The following is a 12,475-nucleotide window of genomic DNA, read 5'->3' on the forward strand; positions in this document are numbered from 1 at the left end:
TTTTAGTCCAATTTGGTCCTTTCTGAGAAGGACTCCAACTTTCGCTTGGGATTTTTTTTTAACTCTTTCTTATTCACCTCTAGTTCTATAAGCACCTGAGTTAGTAGCACCACTTTGGTCCAGATAGAATACTGCTTCATTGTTTTCTCTTCAGTATTTCCTTTTGAATTGATTTTCTCATTCAACCATATAATTCTGCAAGCCCTACACACTTGGTGGAGGCACTATTTCAACAGTGCTGGTCATCATGAAGATGTATTTAGAATAGTTTCCAATAAGTAAACAATGTTTACACATATCTCTTGGAATTCATTTTTTTTCTTCTTGAGACACTTCTCAATGTTCTATTGGAAAAACATGTTCATAAAAGGGTTGTACGGTCTTCATAAAACATACAATAAGCATTTTCCCCGTAATTTCATTTTTCTTCTTGATTCATTTTAATAACTTAAAGGTATGTGATCAGATTTAATGTCATTCCACATGTGTTTTCATAAAACCTATGAATGGAAATATGTACTGGAACAGGCTGCCCAAGGAGGTTGTGGATGCCCCATTCCTGGAGGCATTCAAGACCAGGCTGAATGTGGCTCTGGGCAGCCCGGTCTGGTGGTTGGTGACCCTGCACATAGCAGGGGGTTGAAACTAGATGATCACTGTGGTGCTTTTCAACCCAGCCATTCTGTGATTCTGTGATACTTCTCTAATTTGTCCTACCCAGGTCACTAAAATACTGCTCCCATTACCAGTTATAAGTTCAGTTGGGCTCCCAATAATTTTGAGAGGAACTCAAGTTTCATTATGAAGAGATTTAAGTTACCTCACAGCTGTGGCTGCAGTAGAATTTCCCATTACCTCAAATCTGACCAATCTAGAAAAGTGTAGGAAAGGCAGATAGGACAAGGGGGGAATGGTTTTAAACTGAGACAGGGGAGGTTTAGGTTAGATATTAGGAGGAAGTCTTTCACACAGAGGGTGGTGATGCACTGGAACAGGTTGCCCAAGGAGGCTGTGGTGCCCCATCCCTGGAGGCATTCAAAGCCAGGCTGGATGTGGCTCTGGGCAGCCTGGTCTGGTGGTTGGCGACCCTGCACATAGCAGGGGGGTTGAAACTAGATGATCATTGTGGTCCTTTTCAACCCAGGCCATTCTATAATTCTGTGATTCTATGGAAGTTATTTGTACTCTAACTGGCAAGTTAGATACTCACACTTGGTATGAAGCCTTGGTGTGAGATATCTGCTTCCAGCATTAATTTATTGCTTTTTATGGTCTTGGATTAAGTATGCTGGGAAGTGTAGAAATCAGAAGAACTGGGAACTTTAACTTACAGTAGCAAATTTTGGCAAGAAATGTAAATATATGAATTGTTCCTCTAGCTCTTAATATAAGGAAGGATCTGTTGGCCTTGGAGTCTGTCTGAGACAGACCAAAGATTAGGGAAAAATACTAGAGGGAAGAAAAATTGTTCACCACAGACAGGTTAGAGATGAAAACTGTAAATTCAGAGGCAGAGTTGACACAAAGACTGTTCAAGTGTTATTTCAGATTTAAAATGGCAAAAAAGTCAAGGGAATAATTCTCAGACTGTCAGAACAGGAGATCAAAACACAGGTTAATCCAAAGCAGCTAGTGCAGACCGGGAGTCTATGGGCACCTGAAGTGTTTCAATAAAGAGGTACATGTACGTACAAACTACGAACACTGTACATCATTTTCTGGCAAAAGGAATAAACAGAATATGAATTATATTGGTAGGAGAGGACAGAAGTAGCATACAGCAGTATAGTCATACTGAAGGCTACAAGTTCCTAATGGTGAGCAAAATATCAGAATTTGATCTATTGAACAATTACCAGTAGTGATAGCCCATGACTGTGTGCAAGCATAACTGAGGAATAGCAGACATTGAAACATTTTGAATTGATGTTTATAACATAAAAATGTATATGCCATTTTATTCAAATAGAGATGTATTTAAAATAATTATCATCTCTTCCTCCAGTTGATAAGGAATAGCAGTATTAAAGTTATCCAGAGATTTTAGAATTGCACTATTTTAAGAAAGTTTCTGAGAACCAGTTTTATAGTAAAAACCTAGGGAAGATGGGAGCTTTCACTTTCTTTGGAAGAAATTTTAGAAGGACTTATTTGGAAAGGTTTGTTGGGACTGCCAGTACTAGTATCTCTTTTTTATTCCTTTAGTAGACCTACAGTACATTTATTTTTTAACATTAATTATTTCAGGATGTCTACATATATCAGCCTATTATAATAAATTGTTTCTAATAGCTGTCAGAAATAGTTATCAGTATTATGGTATTAACTGCAGATTAGCAAACGTAAATGACCAGTACAGGCAGTACATTTGACTTAACTTCAGTTACTCTAGGAAGTCATGATCAAGTAAAGTGGAAAACAGAAAGAAAGCTGTATGGGAACTGCTGAATCACGGCCTGAACCTCTGATTGATCACCTGAGGTGAGCAATGAGTCAGCCATGGAAGCACAGGTGAAGGCAATTCACCTGTGCTGCTGGATGGGGTAGAGCCTGGCTCAAACTCTCCTAGACCCATTTAAGAGCTGACTGCCAGTAGGAAAGTGTCTCTTTTGGAGATCCTTCTGAAGATCCTTCCTCTGGAGTTTTGCAGTGAGCCTGGGATGTGGGTAAGCATTCTATCTATTCTCTTTTTGTTATTATAACCTGCTTGACCAAACTCTCTTGTTTATTTCATAATTATAGCATCTTTATATACATTGATTATACAAAAGCCAAGTAATTCCAGCATGGAACCCAGCTTTATCACAAACTAAGGGATAAATATAATTTTTTGTTAGTTTTCAATTAGATGTTATGCATATGTTTACCATATATACGTTTGTAATCTCAGAAATTAGCCAAGTATCTAACCATATACATGATTTCATTGTAGTGAATGATATTGAAAAGAGTTCTATGTGAAGATGGCATGCATCCAACACTGATCTTGTTGCTTTCATTTTCATTCACCTTGAGTACAGATAAGGTATGAAAAAGCCTGCAGAACCTATGCCTCTGGTTCATGTCTGCAGTAAGTACGCATATCTAGGAATCCTTCTACCAAAAGAAAGATACAAGAGAAGCAGAGACTAGCACGCTAGAGGTTAAGTAATTTGCATTTCATTAATAACACTTCATTTTTGCCCTCAAAGTTTATCTACATTAAAACATTCTAAATGTAGTGTGTTTCTGTAAGTCTAATTACATGCAGTATGTGAAAACATATTTGATAATCACATTGCTAATTACATGTAATCACTTCAATATGCAGGTGCAAAGCTCCAGAAATCTGCATATTTCAATCTCTTCATGCATAGCCGTAAACCACAGCTTTGTAGTTGGGTTTTTTGGCCAGTTATTTCACTGAGACTGTGCTTGTTTGGATTTTAGAGTGGTCAGGCACTGGAACGGGGAGGTGGTGGAGTCACCAACCCTGCAGGTGCACAAGCAATGCTTAGATGTTGTACTGAGGGACATGGCTTAGTGGGGAAATATTGGTGGTAGGTGGACGGTTGGACTGCATGATCTTGGAGGTCTTTTCCAACCTTGGGGATTCTGTGATTGAATATATATGTTCATTTTCAAAAAAAACAACTAATGACTTTGCCATATTTTATGAAATTAAAGTATGTATCTTATAATTTCTTGATGGATACACAATGTCTGAGATATGGGAATCAATTTTTTTTTTTCTTTGGGAGTTTTAATTCTCAAAGTGTTCATTTACTACATATTTGACTGGAATGTCATATACATGCACACAAATGTGTCTTTTTCAGTTTGGATTAAACTTAAAGGACCTTCTTAATGGTTTAGTAATAGAAGGTAATAAGAGACTTAAGCAATAAATCCATTTTCATTATATGTGTAATAGCTTGTGGCTGCACTTCTTGCTTCTCTTTCATTTATGTGTAACTGTTAGTTTTTACATTGATTTTTTTTTTTCCAAGCTGTCTTGACAATGGATTGTAATTAGCTTTGTATATAAATCATAAAAATTGAAAATTTTATATACTCAGATAAATTGAAAAGGACATAAAATATTAATTTACATTATTGAAAAGTAATACTTCTGTGTTCCCTCTAAATACATTCAGTATAAGTTATTGAAAGGAATGGATTTAGATGACTTATCCAGAAACATTCTTCTTCAGATTTGGGAAGTGAGCTGAAATAAGCCCTGACAGACCAGAAGCCCACATACTAGTTCACTACTGTTACTAAAATAATAGTGGAGAAGGAACATTGCAAAATCTGAAGAGCAGCATTGGAATTTGTTCCACTGGTAACAAATCCACCATATTTCACATGATAAAGCGGCACGACTTGTTCTATTTTGTTTTAGTTACACAAAGCTTTAATTAAATTGTATTTACATTAGTCACAGACTAGCATAGGCTGGAACAGCACACTGGGGGTCACCTTGTTCTACTTGTGCATAAAGCAGGATCAACTTCCAAGGTACCTCAGGCTGAACAGCGTGTTGCCCATTTAGGAGTTCCAGAGCTGCCTCAAAGCCAGTGTCACTATGCCACTCCAGACAGCTGAGAACAAGGAGTTACTGCACAGGTTACCTCTCTGGTAGTATGGCAAAAGCAATTTGGTTGAGGACTCCCTGGGTAAACATAGAATATCCTAAGCTGAAGGGATCTACAAGGGTCACTGAGCCCAACCCTGGCCAACAGACGACCATTCAAAATTGAATGCATGTCTGACCATGCTGTCCAAATGCTTTGTGAACTCCAGCAGCTCAGTGCCACAACCACTGCCCTGGAGAGCATGTTCCAGTGCCCAAGTGTTCCATGTACCATGTGAAGCCTGTATTACCTAAGCATATTGTGTATATATATCACTACTTAAAATACAGCTCTGCTTTTCCAACTTAGCTTATATATTTTAATGTATTTCCTTCAAGCAAGGATTTAGTGCTCAGGTTACTGAGCTGACTCAAAAGAAAATACCACTGCCATACTTCATTGGAAAGGCATATGATTTTTAGTTGTTCCATCTCACATGTAGCAGCACCTTTTGATTCACAAGTGATGCAAATGTAATTCCTTCTTTCCAGGAAATACTATATTTGTCTCAGTAAACTCACCAGCATCACACTAAAGACTTTTTTGCTGCTGCTGTTTTTCCTATGTGTTCAGAATTATCCTAAGTCATTTTTCTTGTCTATATCAAATAATGATGTAAAATAAAACGCCATCTTAGCACTTTTTACATAAACATCTTTTACCTGCTGAAGTTATAATCTCCCACACATCTGTGGCAAACTACATTTGGGACATGAGTGCATGGATGTTATTTAAATCACTAACTGAATCAGTACATTTTAAAATAATTTTTGTATTATCAGTGCATCACTTGTTTATCTTTTTTTTCAGACCACATAACACCATCTAAGAATTGCTGGGTTGGAGACTGAACATGAGAGAAAGCATTACATTTGCGGAGTATTTTTCAGTAGGAAACAAATTTATTTAAATAAATTTAAAAGTCACATAAGTATCTGTATCCTGGGCTGCATCCAAAGAAGCGTGGTCAGAAGGTTAAGGGACAAGGAGAAATAATTTCAAACTAAAGGAGGAGAGATACAGATTGGATATAAGGAAGCTTTTTACAGTAGGGGGGGAGGTGAGAGACTGGAACAAGTTGCCCAAAGGTGTGGTGGATGCTCTACCCTTGGAGCTACTTGAGGTTAGGCTGGACTGGGTCTGAGCAATCTGATCTAGCTGTAGGTGTCCCTGCTCACTGCAAGAGAGTTGAACTAGATGACTTTTAAGGGTCCTTTCCAATTCAAATGATTTTATAGTTTTAAGTCAAACACTGACATTTTCATGCATCTTTGACCTGGATTTCAAAACAAACACCCCCCCAAAAAAAAAACTGAAACTAAAACAACTTCTTTTCAGTTCTTGATTTTGTTATCCAGAGTCAGGTCATTCTAAGGCAAAAGATGTCAGAAGAATTTCTCCTTGAATTGCATAACATGACCAAAGTGAGTAAGCTCACTTCCGCTCAGTTTCATTCTATATCTTTTAAACACAGCATCCCTGCCCCATATTTGGCAACTTTGAAACAATACATGTATGCCAGTCTAAGATTCACCTGCTATGTCTGCTACTTTGCTGAAGCTTTCAGAAGTTTTATAGAATGCTTTTTACTGTCTAGCATAAATATTAAGGTCCCGTGCAGATTTGTCCCACATCAACTTACTGTGCAAATTAGAATACTGTTGCAATAAGATTGCCTGTAGGTTGCCCACTCATAATCCTTATTTAAAAAGGAGTTGAAGTACACAGACCTGTATCCCTGTCAAATTTATTGGCAAAGACTGGACAAACATATTATTGAAGTGTCACAAAAATATTTGCTTCTGAATAATAAAAACAGAAGTAAAATTACATTCTAGGGATTACAAGCATACCTACAACCATTTATGAAGGTCTCCACTAAAACCTCATGACATTCTACATACAATATCATATGTTCCTTTCACTAAGCACACATACAAACTGACAATTTGGGAAAATGGAGAAATGCTTGTTCTCAAAGAAGAATATCTCAAGATTTTGTAAATAAGGGAATAGTGAGAGCACCCCAGTTAATAAGATCATAACTCCCAATTCATGTTACATGATGAGCTTGATTGAGTAAGCAAAGACCTGGTGTTGTCAGATTCAGGAAAGCTGTGCTGTGCTAAAGATAAGCTCTGTTTTTTATTCATAGGCACAGTCAGTTGCCCAGGTGAGTCAGCATGGTTCAGAAATCACTGCAAACACATTTTCCAGTTGGCAAAACAGAACTGCATCATTGCTTACAGACTTCAGCTGGTGTATCCACAAAAAGCTGTAGCTGTATTCCCTCAAAATTACTGTTGTCCACTAAGCACTACAAACGTACCTTGAGATTCATAGTTGTCTCATCTGACCCAGGAGGTATTTTCTTTATGGTTCTAAGGTGGGTCATAAGAAGTTGTAACTTCTACGTTCATTTCTGAAGGCAAAACGTTTTGTTTTGGTTTTTTTTTTTCCTATTAAGTTTGAAAGAGAAGAACATTTACTACAATAGCATATATAGGCTTACAGCAAAACAGCATAGATTATGATCACCAGAGTTACCACTGAACAGCTTCTAAGCTGCTGAAATCAGGCTTGTTACTTTTACAACAGTTTTTGAATTTGCTCTTCTCTGCAAATCAAAAAGAAGAATTAAATTATAAAATAAATTCTGCATTGTTTATTGCATAATATCACTACATAGACATATGCTTATTGCATAATATTGCTACATAGACATATGCTAATTTATAATTCAGGTTGGTCTTCATTTCCAAGGGAATGGATGAAAAGCTATTCAGTACTTAAAATTCATACTTAATGTCTTGAGGGAAATACCTCAAAGGCCTGCTCTGTTCATAATGCAGAGAACACTGATAGGTTCTGAAGAGATTAGCATCCAAACTCACAGCAAAGTAGAAGGAGGCCAGCAGTCACTGGTCAGAAGGTTGTAAATCAATGACTAGGTAACAGCAGTATCATTCGACTAGTGTTTGTCATTTGTATTTCCTCCAAGTGCGAGAGAAAGGAAGCCCTTCAGCTCAAAATTTTTCAATCTGTAAAAAAAAGTTGTATTTTCAGCTAACTGATTACACTGACAAAGTTCAACTTATTCTCACTTAGTACTACTGTTTCAATTAAGTAGACATAGCTCACTATGACTTATACTACAAACCATTTGCATCTTACTGAGAAACTCTCATTAATCACTTCCTCTATTCACACTGAAACAGCTATGATAATCAATTCTTATTTACACAGCTGTGAGATGAATAATTTTAAAGTTCTGCAGTAATTGTTTTTCTGTTCTGCTGAAAAATGGTTCAAGAGAACAGAGGGTTTTCCTCATACATATGGAATGTGCATACAGCAGTGTCTAAGTCTCTTATTTGGAATACTTAATTACATAAAACTCTGCTGGAGAAATGAAGATTAAGTCTCCTCTCCATCTCCCAGGTTTGCACACTGCTTAAAAGATTAAAATCTGCCTTTGCATAAATATGAAGAAATTGATTTCTGAAAAGCATACCTTGGCTCTTTGTGGCTAGAATGTAGTCAAGGTACCAAAGGAAAGGAAAGATGAATATAAATATTGGAACATAGATGGATATACACAAATATTTTCTTTATAAGGAAGTTGCTGCTCTGTGACAAAACCATACTTACTTCTGAAGAACAGAATCAAGCAATGGGTCAAAATGCTCAGAGGTGTAGGTGTCCATCCTTGAGATGGACAAAGACCTCAGAGGCCTGCTCTGAGCAGGAGGTTGGACGGGACAGAGCAAGTAAACTTACCTATGATCCTAAATTTTAGGCATCTGATAAAAAAAATAACTCTAAATTGGAGAAATAAATGTGTTGGGAAAGAGATTGTGTGTCCAATGGAGACCTCTGCATTTAAGCAGAAATCTTTCTGAAAGACAAAAAACTCAATTAATGATTTTCTGTAATTCAGCCCAGGCTAATTATCTTACCATTGATTTAGAGCTCCACTTTATCTCACCACAGTATCCAAAGGTAGCTCTATTTCCATAACTAATGGCAACAAAGCTTTGGTTCTTTTGTGTAGTAAATAAAACCGCATGAAAAGAAAGTACAACCTATTAAGAAATTACAGTGAAGCAGCAACAGCAGTCTCTCAAATATCAATATAAAATAGAATGTATACAGCTGCTTCATACAGAAAGCTAGCTGACAGATGAAGGTAAGGTGCCATCAAGCACAAGCAGTATTACAGAGCGGTTTGAGTTGGAAAAGACCCTTAAAAGCCATCTAGACTGACTGCTCTGCAATGAACAGGACACCTACAGCACCATGCCCAGAAACAGAGCTTCCACCGCCTCTCTAGGCAATCTGCTCCAAAGTTGTGCTACCCTTACAGCAGCAAACTTCTTCCTTGTATCTTTCCCTCAAGAAAACCAACAAAGCCGACGACTCAGCTAGAGATGAACTCCGCCTCAGGCACGAACCGCTGCCAACACTCCATTGCGCGCGCAACGACGCCTCCCCTCTGTAAGCCGCTACTCCGCGCACGCGCTTAGGCTCCAGGGCCGCGTGTCAAGACACAAGCATGTACAATTCCACTATATTTATATGGCGTCTGTCCGTGATTGGCCTCCAGCATGGCCAATAGTCCGATAGAGAGAACACAGAGCGGCCAATGGGAGTACGGAATTGGCTACGTGGGCGGGGCGAGGCGCGCACACCGAACTCCGGGCAGCGGGAGCCGTGTGGGCGGTGATTGTCCGAGTGTGGTCCGCGCTGTCTTATGGCTGCCGCGTTGCTGCTGTTTGCCCTTCTGGTCTTCCTGCGGGTACGGCCGTGTCCCTGCCGCGGGGATCCGGTCTCCTCCCCGGCCGTGACGGCTCGGCTAGCGGCGAAATGGCCGGCGACCCCGCTGCTGCTGGAGGCGAGGTGCGTGCCAGCCCCCGCCGCCCTCCTCGGGGGAAGAGAGTGGCAATTGCTGCCTAGGTCGGGGGAGGCGGGCGGGTCTCCGTTCTCTCTGTTGCTCGAATTAGGAAAACTGCTCGCCTTCTTCGGTTGTAACGTGCCGTTAGCACCCTTTCCCCTGCCCTCATTGTACTTTTTGTCATTATTTTGTCATTAACCTACTCAGATGCTTTGCTGGTGAGGTTGATGAGGTGAGTAACTGAGCAAAAGCGCATCCTGTCCCTGCAGGTTGTGCCCTGCTGGTGCTCAAGGCCAGGCTGGATGGGCCCTGGAGCCTGGGCTGGTGAGTGGCAGCCCTGCCCACAGCTGTGGGCTTTGAGGTCCCTTCCAACCCAAGTGATTCTAATGATGTTCCTCTCATCCAAGTTAGGGAAACAAAGATGAGGAGTTGCAGTAGTAATTTGTGTCTTTTAAAAGTTTTAATTTGCAATCATAAATTCAAAATATATGAATTTATTAGTTTGCAGTGTTGGATGTTTGTGGCTCCTGAGTCGGATGTTTTATAAAATCTTTTGTTTATTTAGTTTCAACGTGCTTAATTCTGTATGGAGGACTCCCACAAAAGGGAGAATTACAAGCTCCTGTAATCAAAGAAGTGGCACGGTTCCAAAGATGTAGAAAACAATGCACTCATGATAGGAACTCCATCTTTTTGCAGATGTAAGGAGGAAGGAAAAAAAACAGCTGATGTTTCCATAAGACTTTAGAAGTGTTACCAGAAAGTGTAAAAACTATATTCAGAATAAAGTAAACCCAGTCTTTTTGAATTATAATGAACAACCCATCTTTGAAAGTGTTTGAGAGGTTGGGACCTCCCTTCTTTATCAAAGTAAACATTGCAGTGGATAAAAGTCTGTGACTGAATTAAAAATGTAACCCAACGCTGTGTTCTTATTTGTATGTATAGCTGCTATTTAATAAAAGTTTGTATTCTCAACTGGTTTCATATATAACAATATATTGGTAAGCATATATGGAAAAAATAAAAAACATTGTGTTTATTAGTAGTCTCTTTACTTTACAACCTTGGCCATAAAGTTTGGTAGTATTTTGTTCAAAATCTAACCAAAACATAGCAGGTATTAAGTGCTCTATTCTTGCTGGGTCTTTGTTTTTGTTGTTACTTCAGAACAACTGAGAATTTTTACTATGATATGTCTTTGAAGAAAGTCAACCTATGGACAATTCATTTTTATTTTTTAAACAGTGAATTTATTGCAGAAGATGGTAATGAGAAGTTTTGGCAGTTCTTGGAAACTGTACGAGAATTAACAATTTATAAACAAGGAGGTAAGTTGAACAGCATGCTAGTTTTGATAAATAACCTTTCTGTAATTTTTGAACATCAGTCTAAGACATTAGCTAGTTGCAGTTAGGTAAATCCTGTCTCTTCCGTGATTGCTTGTTAAGTATTTATCTTTCAGCAAGCTTCAGCTTATTTTTTCTCAGAGAAAATATTCTACTACTGCAGGGCTATTTTAAAAACAAGGAAGATGAGAAGGACTGAACTGCTTTTGCAGCATGGAACAGAAATGCTAAGATTAAATATACCTACCCTCTGATATGATTCAGCAAGAGTTTATAGGATATTCAGAATTAATGTGTTGTGGAAGAAGCATGTTTGAAGAGGAGAGAATCCCACACATGACTAAAATGAGAACGATGGCTAAAGGAAAAAAGGAAGAAAACACAGACACATTTAATAGCTCTTGGTGACGTAGAGACTGCATTAACAACTACGTTAGTGTTTTAGAATAATACTGGTGGCAAAACATCATAAAATCCCTTCTGTGATGATAGAATATTAAGTTACTAGAAGTTTTGAGATAAAATCAACTAAATTAATCACAAAGGTAAGCGAGCCATCCCAGAAAATATCTTAGGAAACAGTTTAGTAAAAGTACAAGACTAATAATGAAAAATGTTTCAACAGGTTAGTCAGTATTAAACCTATTTGGAAGTTTAATAGATGAACTAAGTGAAAAAGCTTCTGAACAAGTTAAGTTTTTTTCATTTGCTCTTTATTTCAAAATAGTAGCATTCATTAGGCATGAGCATGAGGACGTACCACTAGAAGAAGCTTTAAATAAATTGAATGCTAACGTAAGTAATCAGAAGCTGAAAAGTAGGAAAATCATGCCAGCAATGTAAGTGTGATGATGGAAATGAATCCCTATCATGCCCAGAATGTAATATATTGGAGGGAAATAGAGCTCAAGGAACAACACGTCTCTGCAAGTATGACTGAATACAAGTCAAAAAGCTTTTTGTGTCCTTATGGGTCTGTGAGAGGATTGTTTGAGTGCTTAGCAATGCCCAAAGAAGTGACAGACTTAGGAAATTTCTGGAAAGGGTGCAGAGACCAGCATGGTAAACAACATTTGCTTGCTTATAATTGCATGGAGCATTTCTGTGTTGAGTAGAACGTGATGTTCTGTTCTTTTTTCTCACTGCCCTTTATCCCAGTACCTTTCATTTTTTCAGAAAGGATCTAGTAGAAGCAAGTGATGTACGAAGAATTGTGATTGTAGGTGTGGGATGTAAACTGAAAGGACAAAAAAGAGTTATGTGAGCTAATGAGAACTTGAGGATAGTCTGAGGTCAGTGGTGAACAAAATCGGAGAATAACTGAGAACAGTAAGCCTGAGTAGCCAATGCTGTGTGGAGCTGTTCTGTGTAGGAGTGTGAGGATATGGAAAATGGAACAAAGCTCAGTCTGATTTGTGTCTGACTGCTAGTGGTGTTTGTTATGTTATGTACTGTGGCTAACTGTTTAATGTGTTTATCAAAGCTCTGGGTAGTGTCTTGCATTACAGCTGCCAGAGGCTTGTGGGTGGTACAGAACTGGGGTAAATCGAGAAGCTGCAAGCTGGAGAGATGGGCCAGGAGAAAGATCTGAAAGTTCAGCAGTAAAGACACTTAAG

At 38.5% G+C, this 12,475-nt stretch overlaps 1 long non-coding RNA gene across 1 annotated transcript; it reads left to right on the top strand.

The window, feature by feature from the left end:
* Nucleotides 1-2,551: 2,551 nt before the first annotated feature.
* Nucleotides 2,552-5,807, top strand: LOC109363929. Its single transcript, XR_002109837.1, has 3 exons — nucleotides 2,552-2,666; nucleotides 2,933-3,025; nucleotides 5,427-5,807. It is a non-coding gene; the product is annotated as an uncharacterized LOC109363929 (long non-coding RNA).
* The last annotated feature ends 6,668 nt before the right edge of the window (nucleotides 5,808-12,475 follow it).

Source organism: Meleagris gallopavo, chromosome 1, assembly GCF_000146605.3.
Source record: "Meleagris gallopavo isolate NT-WF06-2002-E0010 breed Aviagen turkey brand Nicholas breeding stock chromosome 1, Turkey_5.1, whole genome shotgun sequence".
Taxonomy (NCBI): domain Eukaryota; kingdom Metazoa; phylum Chordata; class Aves; order Galliformes; family Phasianidae; genus Meleagris; species Meleagris gallopavo.